The sequence below is a fragment of the Myotis brandtii genome, unplaced genomic scaffold (assembly GCF_000412655.1).
Source record: "Myotis brandtii unplaced genomic scaffold, ASM41265v1 scaffold2567, whole genome shotgun sequence".
Taxonomy (NCBI): Eukaryota; Metazoa; Chordata; class Mammalia; order Chiroptera; family Vespertilionidae; genus Myotis; species Myotis brandtii.
In genome coordinates, this window is record NW_005359742.1 from 10,569 (window position 1) to 25,082 (window position 14,514).

Sequence of the window (14,514 nt, forward strand, 5' to 3'; positions counted from 1 at the left end):
CATTCCAGGTTATTGTCTAAGCAGTGTGTCTAGTATCAGGCTTAGTTTTTATTAAAAATATAGAAAAGCTAGATTGAGTTATAAGACAAAAGTTATCAATACTTTCTATTTTGGAGGAATAATTAACTAATGGAATTGAAATTTCCTAATCTTCAAGACTAATGTGGGAGAAAGAGAAAATTAAGATAGGTTTAGGAAAAGATATTCCATTAGGTCATATATTTGCCTGAGGGGAAAGAAATAATAATGAAGTCTAGCAAAAATATATTTAATTTAGATTGGATTATGCAAATCATTTCCAATCAGATATAGGTGTTAAGATAATTGACAAAGGGGGTTTTAATATTTTTCTCAAACATTCTCTTTAAGCAAATCATAGTTTTTTAAAATTGTACTTGAATTTTAAGGAGCAATAAAGATAAAGATAAAACTAGACTCATTACTATAGCTCTAAAATTATCTAGTAAGGGAAAGAAAAGTATGTGTGTTTTTTCAAACAGAAATAAGCATAAGCTATTACTTTATTGATAGATATAGAGTATTAAATTCCACTGAGCTTGCTACTCTCTTCTTTATAGGAAATACATATAAAAAATGAAGGGGGAAAGGCCAGGGTACTCAAGAGTTTCCGGTTTACTAGTGCTTAGAAATGAGCAACGCTGTGTCTGCATTGGATCCAGAAGACCAAGGCTATATCTACTGCCAAGAAATTTCTAATTATAAACTGTAAATGCTGAAAATATCTTTATAAGCCTGATATTCAGGTTATTCAGAGTTGTTTTTAAAAAATCAACAGACTTAGCCTCACTTGGGAGAGTTCTCAGTAATGGAGTTTTGCCAGACATTGCTATAACCCTTTCCAGGTCAGAGAAGAATCACTGACTTAATTAAATTTGCTCAGAGCTAAGGAGGTCATTTTACATAGGGTAAGGGCAAATGGATTTCACACAGACAGATGGCAAAGCATCTCAGGAATCACAAGTAGATCATCAGAGCAACCCAAGAGATGCCACAAGCAACCATTGAAAACCTCAGAAGAGTGCTATAAAATAGATTTTAAGCAGTCAAATGATAGCACCTGTTTTTTCAAGGGAAAAGATAATTTGAAGAATATAAGTTTTTTTAATTTTTTTAATTCTCACACTAGGGCACATTTTTATTGATTTCAGGTAGAGAGGAAGGGAGAAAGAGAAAGAAAGACAAGAGAGAGAGAGAGAGAGAGAGAGAGAGAGAGAGAGAAGAAACATCAATCAGTTGCCTCCTGTACGGTACGCACCTTGATTGAGGATCGAGCCCGCAACATAGGTATGTGCCCTGACAGGAAATTGAACCCTTGACCCATCAGTGCATGGGACCATGCTCCAACCAACTGAGCCACACCAGCCAGTGCAGAATATAAGTTTTATATTTGCATGCTGGTTAAAAATTGTTTGGGGAAAATAAAGCAACAATTATATATCAATCTGCTCAAAATATACCATTGATACCCAAGAAAAATGTTTAAGTTCAGGAATAAGAGACACTTCCTTTCCATTAGGAAATAAATAAGTGGCTATAGAGACAGGAAACTGGCAATTTAGGAAATAGTAAAATGAGGCATATGTTAGTGAGAGACTGTACTATAAACCATGATGAAATTGTATTTGAGAAAAAATTTATAAATCAATGATCTTACAAATATCTATTAGCATAGTAGATAGGATATTTTCATCAATTCAATGAAATGTCAACCTAAATATGACTACCGACTCACTCCTCTTGGGCCATGAATCTTTTTGTTTTGCCTCTGACAATGGTATTAAATGGCAGTTAAGTAAATCCTTAGTTTCCTTCTTGTTGTCAGCCTCTGAATTAAGAAATTATGCCTAATATTTGCTTTTGAATTCACACACACACACACACACACACACACGCACATGCACACGCACACTTTTTGCCAATCGCCCTTTCCATATCTAATTCATACCTAAGAATGATAGTATTCATACTTTCATCTTAAGTATGCTTGTTAAGAGCAGAGACTATGGTGGAATCTTGAAAGGAAGGCTGGGAAGGGTGGGAAGTGATCAACCAAAGAACTTGTATGCATATATGCATAACCCATGGACACAGACAATAGGGCAGTGAAGGCCTGGGGGGTTTGCGATGGGCTGGAGGGAGTTAATGGGGGAAAATAGGGAATATATGTAATACTTTCCAGAATTAAAAAAATAATAAAAATAAACAAAAGAGCAGAGACTGTGGCACCAACAGCCTTGCCTAGAGTGCCAGTTCCACTATTTAATAACTATGTGATACAGGGAAATTTATAAAATGTCAATGTTTCTCTGTTTCCTTATCAATAAAATGTAGCTAACAATAGTACCTATCTTATATGTTGGTTGTGAGCTCAAATAAGTTATACATCCTAAACAATGAGAAGAGTAGCTGGCACCTTGTCAGTGTTTGATAAAGTTATCTATATTAATAATAACTATCATCATCATCATCATTGTCATCATCATCATTATCGTCATCATTTGTGGTATATTAGTATAAAATATTAAATAGCTTTAATCATTTTTTTTCTTTATTGATTAAGGTATTACATATGTGTCCTTATCCCCCCATTGCCGCCTCACACCCCCGCTCATGCTCTCACACCCCAGGTGTCTGTGTCCATTGGTTAGTCTTATATGCATGCATACAAATCCTTTTGTTGATCTCCCCCCCATACCCCCACCATTCCTGACCTTCCCTCTGATGTTTGATGGTCTGATCGATGCTTCTCTATCTCTGGATCTGTTTTTGTTCATCAGTTTATGTTGTTCATTATATCCACATATGAGTGAGATCATGTGATATTTATCTTTCTCTGACAGGCTTATTTTGCTTAGCAAAATGCTTTCCAGTTCCATCCATGCTGTTGCAAATGGTAAGAATTCCTTCTTTTTCACTGCAGTGTAGTATACCATTGTGTAGATGTACTACAGTATTTTAATTCACTCATCTGCTGATGGGCACTTAGGCTGATTCCAAATCTTAGCTATTGTAAATTGTGCTTCTATGAACACCAATCCTTTCTGATTGGTGTTTCTCATTTCTTGGGATATATTCCTAGAAGTGGGATCACTGGGTCAAATGGGAGTTCCATTTTTAGTTTTTTGAGGAAACTCCATACTGTTCTCCACAGTGGCTGCACCAGTCTGCATTCCCACCAGCAGTGCACAAGTGTTCCTTTTTCTCCACATCCTCTCCAGCACTTGTCGTTTGTTGATTTGTTGATGATAGCCATTCTGACAGGTGTGAGATGGTACCTCATTGTTGTTTTGATTTGCATCTCTCGGATGATTAGTGACTTTGAGCATGTTTTCATATGTCTCTTGGTCTTACTTATGTCTTCTTTTGAAAAGTATCTATTTAGGTCTATTGCCCGTTTTTTGATTGGGTTCTTTATCTTCCTTTTGTTCAGTTCTATGAGTTCCCTGTAAATGTTGGAGCTTAAACCCTTATCGGTGATAACATTGGCAAATATGTTCTGCCATGTAATGTGCTTTATTGTTATTTTGTTGATGGTTTATTTTGCTGAACAGAAGCCTTTTATTTTGATGTAGTCCGATTTGCTTGTTTTCTCTTTAGTTTCCATTGCCATAGGAGCTGTATCGGTGAAGATATTACTTCTGCATATGTCTGAGGTTTTGCTGACTGTGGATTCCTCTAATACTTTTATGGTTTCCCGTCTTATGTTTAAGTCCTTTATCCATTTTGAGTTTATTTTTGTGTATGGTGTAAGTTGGTAGTCTAGTTTCATTTTTTTGCATGTATCTGTCCAATATTTCCCAACACCACTTTTGAAGAGACTGTCCTGACTTCATTGTTTGCTCTTGCCTTCTTTGTCAAGTATTAATTGAGCATAGTGCTCTAGGTAGATTTCTCGGTTCTCTATTCTATTCCTTTGGTCTATATATCTGTTCTTGTGCCAGTACCAGGCAGTTTTGAGAACAGTGGCTTTGTAATACAGCTTGATATCTGGTATTGAGATCTCTCCTACTTTGTTCTTCTTTCTCAGGATTGCTGCAGCTATTCGGGGTCTTTTTTATTATTATTATTCCAGATGAAATTTTGGAGAGTTCTTTCTATGTCTGTGAAATATACCATTGGTATTTTAATGGGGGAAGCTGAATAGGGTGGGCATCCCTGTCTTGTTCCTGTTTTTAGGTGAAATGGTGTTTTTTTCCCCATTGAGTATGATATGATGTTGGCTGTAGGTTTGTCATATATGGCTTTTATTATTTGGAAGTATGATCCCTCTATTCCAATTTTGCTGAAGGTTTTATCAAGAAATGGTGTTTGATTTTGTCAAATGCTTTTTCTGCATCAATTGATAGGACTATGTGATTTTTACTTTTCAATTTCTTTATGTGACGTATCATGTTTATTGATTTTTGGATATTGTACCATCCTTGCATCCCCGGGATAAATCCTGCTTGGTCATGGTGTATGATCTTTTTTAATTTAATGCTGTATCCAATTTGCTAGAAATTTGTTGAGGATTTTGGCATCTATGTTCATGAGGGATATTAGCCTGTAATTCTCTTTCATTGTGTTGTCTTTATCTGGTTTTGCTATTAGGGTAATGCTGGCTTCATAGAATTAGCTTGGAAGTGTGGCTTCCTCTTGAATTTTTTGGAATAGTCTGAGGAAGATAGGTTTTAGTTCTTCCTTGAATGTTTGATAAAACTCCTCTGTGAAAACATCTTGCCCCTGGCTTTTGTTTGCTGGAAGCTTTTTGATTACTGCTTCAATTTCCTCCATAGTTATCGGCCTATTGAGATTTTTAGAATCTTACTGATTGTGTTTTGGAAGCTTGTATTTTTATAGGAAAATGTCCATTTCCTCTAGGTTGTCTAGTTTGTTGGAATAGAATTTTTCATAGTATTTTTAACAATCCTTTGTATTTCTGGGGGGTCTGATATTATTTGACATCTTTTATTTTTTGGTTTTATTTATTTGGGTCTTCTCTCTTTGCTTCTTGGTGAGCCTGGCTAGAGGCTCATCAATCTTGTTTATCCTTTCAAGGCACCAGCTCTTGGTTTCTTTGATCTTTTTTATTGTTTGTGTTTTTGGTTTTTTTTCAGGGGGTGGGGGCGGTCTCTATGTCATTTACTTCTGTTCTGATATTTATTGTCTCCTTCCTTCTGGTCACTCTGGGCTTTTCTTATTGCTCTTTTTATAATTCTCAAGTTATAGAGTTACATGATTTATTACAATTTTTTCTTGTTTTTTGAGGTAGTCCTGTAGAGCTATAAACTTCCCTCTCAAGACTGCTTTCACTGTGTCCCATAGATTTTGCATTGTTGTGTTTTCATTGTCATTCATTTCCAGGATGTTTTTAATTTCTTATTTGATCTCTTTGGTAACCCAATCATTGTTTAATAGCATGCTATTCAGCTTCCAAGTGTTTTAATTTTTAATTTCTTTTTTAAAAATATATTTTATTGATTTTTTACAGAGAGGAAGGGAGAGGGATAGAGAGTTAGAAACATCGATGAGAGAGAAACATCGATCAGCTTCCTTCTGCACACCCCCTACTGGGGATATGCCCGCAACCAAGGTATATCCCCTTGACTGGAATCGAACCTGGGCCCCTTCAGTCCGCAGGCCATTGCTCTATCCACTGAGCCAAACCAGTTAGGGCAATTTTTAATTTCTTTATTGTAGTTTATTTATAAATTATTCCATTGTGGTCTGAGAAGATGCTTGATATGATTTTAATCTTCTTGAATTTGGAGATACTTTGACTGTGACCCAATATGTAGTCTATGTTTGAAAATGTCCCATGTGCATTTGAGAAGAACATATTTTCCGTGGCTTTGGGATGAAATGTTCTGAACATGGCAATTAAGTCCATCTAATCTGGTGAGTCATTTAGGATTTCTGTTTCTTTGCTGATTTCTTGTCTAGAGCATTTATCTAGTGATGTCATTGGGGTATGGAAGTCCCCTTACTATGATTGTATTGTTGTGGATCTCTCCCTTGATATCTTCTAGATTTTTTCCCCCTGTATTTGGGTGCTCCTGAATTGGGTGCATATATGTTTACCAGGGTTATTTCCTCTTGTTGTATTGATCCCTTTAGTATTATGAAGTGGCCTTCCTTATTGCTTTGTTATGGCCTTCACTTTGAGGTCTATTTTGTCCAATATAAGTATTGCTACCCCAGCTTTTTTAAAATTTCCATTTGCCTGAAAGATATTTTTCCATCCCTTCACTTTCATTCTGTGTGAGTCCCTTTTTCTGAGTTGGGTCTCTTGTAGACAGCATATATATGGGGGGTCATTTTTTTATCCATTCAGCTACTCGATGTCTTTTGATTGGAGCACTTAGTCCATTTATGTTTAAAGTTAGTATTGATAGGTACTTGTTTGTAGCCATTTTTATTTTTTGTGCCTGTGTTCCTTCTTCCTTTTTTATTTCTTCTTTTTACAGCATTCCCTTTAGCATTTCTTGCATTGCTGGCTTGGTAGTGATAAACTCCCTTAGCCTTTTTTTGGCTGGGAATCTCCTTATTTTTCCTTCAATTTTTAATGATAGCCTTGCTCAATAGAGTATTCTTGGATTCAGTCCCTTGCTTTGCATCACATTGTAAATTTCCTTCCATTCCTTTCTGGCCTGATGTGTTTCTGTTGAGAAATAATTTGATAATCTAATGGGAGATTCCTTGCAGGTAACTTTCTCTCTCTTGCAGCCTTTAAGACTCTCTCTTTGTCCAGAATGTTTGCCATCGTTAATACCACATGTCTTTGTGTGGGTCATTTTGGGTTCATCTTATTTGGAACTCTGTGCTTGTGTGACTTTTTTCTTCCCTACATCAGGGAAGTTTTCTGATATTACGTATTCAAATAGGTTTTCTAACCCTTGTTCCTCTTCCTTTCTGGAACCCCTATTATTCATATGTTGCTTCATTTCATGTTGTACCAAAACTCCCCTAGGCCCTCCTCCCATTTTTTAATATTTTTCTCCAATAGCAGTTCAGTTTGGGTGTGTTTTGCTTCCTTGTTTCTAATGTCACTAATTCGGTCCTCTGCTTTTCATAGTCTACTTTGAAACTTTCCATGGTGTTTTTATTGCAGCCATGTAACTATTTTTCTTGGTTCTTACATAAATTGTTGATTTTTTTCATCTATCCAGTTTATGAACCATATGACCTTTATTCTGAATTTTTTCTGACATATTGCATACCTCCATTTCACTTAGCTGCTTTTCTGGAAATGCCTCCTTTTCTTTCCTCTGGGGGTTTCTTTGTCTCCCAATTTTTGCTCTCACCAAAGTTTCTAGGTGTTGAGTCATGCAGGGGCTGCTCCTTTGGTGGCTGCGGCTCCTCGGGTGGTGGCTGCTTTGTTGGTGGTCATGCAGTGGCTGCTCCTCAGTTTGCAGTGGCTCCTCTGGTGGGTACTGCTTGCAGAATTGGTGGCTCCTCTGGCTGGTGGGGGCAGGTTGGTTGTGCAGCTGCTGCTCCTCAGACAGGTGCGGGCTGCTCACAAGGCTGCTCCTCCTCATATGTGGGCTTGCTTGTTGCACGGCTGCTTCTCCTCAGATGGGGTTGGGCTGCTCACACTGCTACTGCTACTCGGACAGTGGCAGGTTGCTTGCAGGGCTGCTGCTCTTCGTACAAGGACAGGCTGCTCATGTAGCTGCTGCTCCTCAGACAGGGGCGGGTTTCTCACTAAAATTTTTTAAGATGCAATAGTCAAATTCAACATATTTATTTATCACATGATATTGCATGACAAGTGTTAGTGTGGTGGGCAGCTTCCACCATGCAATCATTCATGGAAGATGGCTCTGCCAAGGTCTTTTCAGTGCTCAGGCTGTACAGAGGAGCATTATTCCAGGTTAAGAGCCAGAGAAGTGGAATAGGAGAATCACAAGTCGAGTGCATGGCCAGAAATTCTGTCTCAAGCAAGTGAAGCAAGTAAAAAAGTTATGATTATGACTTTTGCTCACATTTTATTGGCAAGAGACTAATTATTTGGCCTTATATAGGTACAAATGGGCCCAGCAATTTCTGTCTCTCCCAGGATAAGCTGTTCCAGGAAGAACCCTAATATATGGAAAAAGAGGAAAAAAGATGATCATGTTCAGTTAACAACTTCTGCCACATCTGTCCTGTGGCAATCAAACTTCTAAGGAATACTGATTAGGAACAAGCTCATTTACATTATTTCCATGTAGATCTGTGTGCCTATTTGTGAGATTATATTCCCTCTTGACCTCCAGTTGCTTGAAAGCTTCTCAGTGACCAGGGCCTTCTTTTTGAAAACTAGAAGTGCTGAAGAATTAGTTCCATCTGGGAATAGCCATTATTCATTGATTGATGGAAATCTTACCTAATAATAGACAAACATGTAAATTGACTGTCCATCTGCTATGCGCATCAGCCAATCAGGAGAGTATGCAAATTAACCCAACAAAGATGGCGGTTAATTTGCATAGGTAGGTGCCCAGAAGCCTGGGTCCCGGGAAAATCATCAGGAACCCAGGTCACTCCGAGGTAGACCACGTGTGGGCCCGGAGAAGCCTAGGAAGGGCCTGAGCCTGTGATCAGAGCCAAGGGGGCCACTGCCCAGGCCTAAAGCCTTGGCCAGAGGTGTTAGGTCTGGGCAGGGGCAGAGCCTATGATCAGAGGGAGCTGGGGGTCCCCTGCCCATGCCTAACACCTCGGCCAGAGGCGTTAGGCCTGGGCAGAGGTGGAGCTGGCGATCGGAGGGAGCAGGGGAGGAGCCAGAAATCGGAAGGAGCTGGGGGTCCCCTGCCCTGGCCTAACCCTCGGCCAGAGGTGTTAGACCTGGACAGGGGCAGAGCCCATGATCGGAGGGAGCTGGGGCAGAGCCAGCAATCAGAGGGAGCTTGGGGTCTCCTGCCCAGGCCTAACGCCTCAACCAGAGGCATTAGGCCTGGGCAGAGGAAGAGCCAGCGATTGGAGGGAGCAGGGGCAGAGCCAGCAATCAGAGGGGGCTGGGGGTCCCCTGCCCTGCCCTAAGTCTTGGCCAGAGGCATTAGGCCTGGGCAGGGATGGAGCTGATGATCAGAGGGAGCTGGAGAGGGGTGGAGCCAGCAATCAGAGGGAGCTCGGGGTACCCTGCCCAGGCCTAAAGCCCTGGCCAGAGGCCTTAGGCCTGGGCAGGGGCCAATGGGAGGGAGCTGGGGGTCCCCTGCCCAGGCCCCAAGGCTTTAGACCTGGAAAGGGGCTGAGCCAGGGATCGGTGTGAACTACAGAAAAAACACCTTTTCTGATTGCTCATTGGCTAAGGTCTCTGTAAGCCACTGGTAATATTCTTAGTAATTTGGGTAATAAGAATCTAAGAAGGTGACCTAGGGTTTTTCCACCACACTCCTGGAGAAAAAAAATGAAGGTCCGCTGCTAGAGGGCTAAGAAATGTCATATCCTGCCCTAGCTGGTTGGGCTCAGTGGATAGAGCCTTGGCCCGCCTACCGCAGGGTCTGGGTTCAATTCTGACCAAGGGCATGTACCTAGGTTGCAGGCTCCTCCCTGGCCAGGGCTCCGGTCAGGGCTCATGCAGGAGGCAACCAATCAAAGTGTTCCTCTCACTTTGATGTTTCTCTCTGTCTTTCCCTTTCTCTTCCACATTCTCTAAAAATCAATGGAAACATATCCTCAGGTGAGGATAAAAAAAAATAAAGAAAGAAATGTCAGATCCTATGGAAGACACATCTTGAAAATGCCTAAAGAAAGTTGTCATTTTTTCATGGTGAAGGGACTGGAGTCCGTGTTGATGAAAACACCTTGGTGGCTACGGTGACTGGCAGTGGCTGCAGCAGCGGGGTGATGGGGCTGGTGCCTTCCCCTGATCAGCCCGGTCTCCTCCCACAAAGGGAGGCCAGACTGTGGCTTAGGCCCGCTCCCCAAGGGGAACAGGGAGCCGGCCTAAGCCATCACTAGGACATCCCCTGAGGGTTCCCAGTATGTGAGAGGGGGCAGGCTGGGCTGAGGGATCCCCCCAGTTCATGAATTTCGTGCACCAGGCCCCTAGTAGTTGTATAAACAGCTGAGTCATCACCCTTCACCACTCCCAGGAGATAACACTGAGGTACCTGTCCCATATTGACATTGAATAAAATCAGATTACTAACAAACATGACAGGGTTGATGCTGCCTATTTTTTTTATTACCTATCTAATTTTCTCACTGCCTTATAGGTGTTTGGGGAAGTGATCTTCCAAACAAATTACTTGTACCCAAATCCTTGTCTCAGGATCTCTTTTTGGAGAAATTTAAATTAAGAAAAGGGAAGAAAGGAGGATGCAAAATTGACTGAGGTAATAGTTACTAGATATTTCATTGTCAGGAAATTGAAAATAACTAAAAAAAATGCCAATATATTAGCACTATTTAAAAATGACTAAACAAAGAAATTCTTACTTAACATCTAGCCCTTCTCATTAGGGGGTGTTCATGTTTGAAAGAACTATATGAACAGTTTCTCTTATGTGATGCTAAAACTTACAACTTTTGAACTATGTTACTCCTGTGAAGCTTCCTTGCCACTCTTCATGTCCTTGCTCCTGTATACTGTATAGATCAGTAATGTTTGATATCATAGACAACTGCCCCTGTGTGGCTTTTGAGCACTTGAAATGTGACTGGTTCTAATTGAGATGTGCTGTGAGCATAAAATGCACATTGGATTCCAAAGGCGTAATATAAATCAAATGTAAAAGATCTCAATAATTTTATATTGATTACGTGTTAAATGAAAATAGCTTGGTTATATTGGGTAAAATAAAATATTAAAATTAAATCACCTTTTGATTTTTTAATCTGACTTTTAAAAATTATAATTATATATGTGACTCACATGAGTTTAAACAGTGCTAGTATGCATCAATTAGGCATTTTGAGTTTTCTTTGGTATGGGCAAAGAATATATAACTTTTGAACACCTTTAAAAACATGTAGCAAGCTTTTCAAAAAATGATGGGATGAAATTCTTTAATTTTCTGTAAATGAGGATATTTATTTCAAAAAACATAACACTAATTCTACTCATAAAATTCCCAGAACTTTAAATAAGAAAACTATCCCCAAAATACATAGTTCCCTATAATTATGTATTATCAGCTGTCAATCTTTCTAAGTCTATAATCAGAAAGTGCTATTTCAGTTTCCTTTTTACTCTAAGTATAGTGTAAAATGATCACTACCTAAATTTTTTGAGTGTACTTTAAATCTTCTTATGACTCTGTGTAGTACTTGTTGACATAGTTCAAAGCAGTTAGTTATGGAGCTCTAATTCCAAAGCCCCCAATCCTGGAATCTACTCATACAACTCTAGTCCACTTTGCCCTCCCTCTTCCAGAGCCCAAATTTGTATTTTTGTCATTCTGCATCCTCTTTCTCTACAATTGAGAACTCTTTTATCATAAGAACCTAGATAGTATCTTTCCAGTGTGGCTTAATCATGCAACGCACGTATTTATATCACTGGTTGAAGACATCCTCAGGACATACTGCTATCCATTGAAGAAGAAAGGATTCACCTTGTTGGCTGTTTCTAGCCTTGCTTACATTAGAATTTAAGAATTGCAGAGAGAGATAAACACTGGCACTCACTGCCTTCCACAACCACATCAAAATTACAACTAAAATACAGAACAACCATCATTCAGAACAACCTGAAATCTGGCTGAATGGAAGCCCTATACTAGTGAAGTAAAGAAGAATGCACATTGAGATTGGTAGGTGGGGCACAGACATAGAACAGGCTGTTCTGATACCCATATATGGTGTGTTTTTTTGTTTATTTTTGTTTTTATTGGGAGGAAAATCTCAGCTGAGGAGAACTCCCATGAGGAGCAAAGGGTCCCAACCTCACACCAGACTGCCAGACCAGGGTTCCAGTGCCAGGAAGAGAAGTCCCTATAACTTCAGGCTGTAAAAATCAGAAGGAATTGTGGCTGAGTGGCACAGAGGCTGCTGGAAACCCAGGCAGTTCCTCTTAAATGGCCAGCACATGAACTTACTGGGCTCCAGCACTGGGGCAGAGGTTTTGGGTGATCTAGGGACACATGGAAAGGAACTGGATTGTCCGGCATCAAGGCAGGAACATAGGGTTCGGCTTTCTCCTGGCCGGGTTGCTAGCGGGGTCATTGTTCCTGTGCTAGGACTTGCCCCATCATAGAGCTGACTGGCAGCCATATCAGAGTTTCCATCAGTGTGGCTCACACTGTTACCTCCACCCTGGTGATTCCCTGAGACCCCATTCCATCCAATTTTCAGCCTCACCCAAGCTGTTTGCAGCAGCTATTCCATATGAATGGTATGTCCTGACTCAGGCTTCAGACTTTCCTAAAATCTCTCAAACAATCAGCAGCTTGCATAAGTCTGCCCCAATAAGAGGCCCAAGACCCAGCACTAGTACCCTGCTTCACAGCCTGTCCTCATGTTGGCATTTCTAAGCCCAATATAAGTAGCAGCAATCAGTAGATCTCTCTCTGTAGGTCCTGAAAGGGGGAGAGGGGCAGGCAGTGGCTGACTTTGTACCGCTCAGGAGGCCCCAGAGCCAGTGCATCCAGTGGACAGTTTCAGATCGTACCAGATCACAACTCTACATGTCCACATGCAACACACTCAAGGGGCAGAATCAGTGAGCACCAAAGCCCCATTGAAGCAAGTCCTGATCCATAGGGGTATCTCCTGCACAGAAGCTCTTCCACTGTAGTCACAGCAAGTCCTCACAACCAATTGGCCTGGAGGCCAATTCCTCCCAGTGACACCAACAGCAATCAAGGCTCAAATACAACAAGACTGTGCACACAGCTCACATAGGGGTGTACCTACAGTGGCCAGCTCAGGTGACTGGGGAGGCTGAGCCACTGGGCCCTACAGTACACCCACTACACAAAGCCACTCTACCAAATCCAAGAAACATAACAGCTTTACCTAATACATACAAACAAACACAGGGAATCTGCCAAAATACAGAGGAAAAGAAACATGTCACAAATGAAATAACAACAGAAATCTCCAGAAAAAGAAATAAATGAAATGGAAGCTAGCAAACTACTAGATACAAAGTTCAAAACAATGGGTATAAGGTTGTTCAAGGATCCTGATGAGAGATTCAAGGGACTTAATGAGACTTTCAAGCATCTTAGTGAGAATATCAAAGACATGAAAAAGGACCAAACAGAAATTAAGCATATGCTAACTGAAATAAATAATAATTTACAAGGATTCAACAGTAGAGTAGAGGATGATTCTGATAACCTAATCAGTGATTTGCAATATGAGGAAGCAAAAAAAAAAATCCAATCAGAAGAGCAAAAAGAAAAACGAATCCAAAAATATGAAGATAGTGTAAGGAGTCTCTGGGACAACTTCAAACATACTAACATTTGCATTATGGGTGTACCAGAAGGAAAAGAGAGAGAGAGCAAGATATTGAAAACCTATTTGAAGAAAGACTTGACAGAACACTTTCCCTACCTGGTGAAAGAAATAGACTTGCAAGTTCAGGAAGCACAGAGTCCCAAACAAAAGGAACTCCAAAAGACCTACACCAAGACACATCATAGAGGGGAAAAAAGATGGCTGCCAACTGGAAGGCAGACTGCAAGATAGTTTGTGAGTGAGAGAATGAAAGGAGAGTGTGTGGACGTACAGAGAGTATAAATTTGTGGGTGAGTGATAGCTATACTCCAGGGGACTGCTGGAGACTGCCGGATCGGGCTCCTCTAACCGGGCAGTCTCCACTGCTGCTGAAATCTCTCCCAGAGTGGCTGGCTGTGCCGCAGAGACCGCACCATCTTGAGTGGCAGTTATCGGAAGCGTATACATCCAGGGACCCTGCAACCACAGCACCCAGGGACCAGCTACAAACCCAGAAACACCAGATCTCAAGAAGCGCAAATATGTGGACTCAGATGAGCCCTGCTCCTCCTCATGGAAAGGTCAGATTTCGTCGAGATAAAGGTGTGGTTTGTAATTCAGGTCTGAGAGAGGAATGCGCGTAGGGGAAGTCTGCGCCCCACAAAGTCTGTGGCAGTTGGGGCCAGCGTGATCCGCGAGTGTAGAAGGGGACCTGCAGGGCTGCGGGCAGAAGGGAACTCTAAAAAATCAGCCCATAGCTGGACTGGGTGCAAAAAGACAGCCTTGGATTTTGCCAGTGTGCCGGCTGCTTAGTGCCAGAGGAGAGAGGATGTGCGTGCGGAATAGATGTTGGGAGAATCGTGCGAAGATCTGGATGGTGGAGATTGCGAGCTCGCGCAGTTACTCTGGCTCTTTTTTTTTCCTCTTTAAATCTTTGATTTTGAAACCAAGATGGCGGCATAGGTAAACAACGGAAATTGCTGCCTCACACAACCACTTCAAAAATACAACTAAAAGACAAAACAGACATCATCCAGAACCACAGGAAGGCTGGCTGAGTGGAAATTCTACAACTAGAAGGAAAGAGAAAAGCACACTGAGACTCAGAGGAGGTGCGGAAGTAAAGTGCAGAGGTACGGAGGC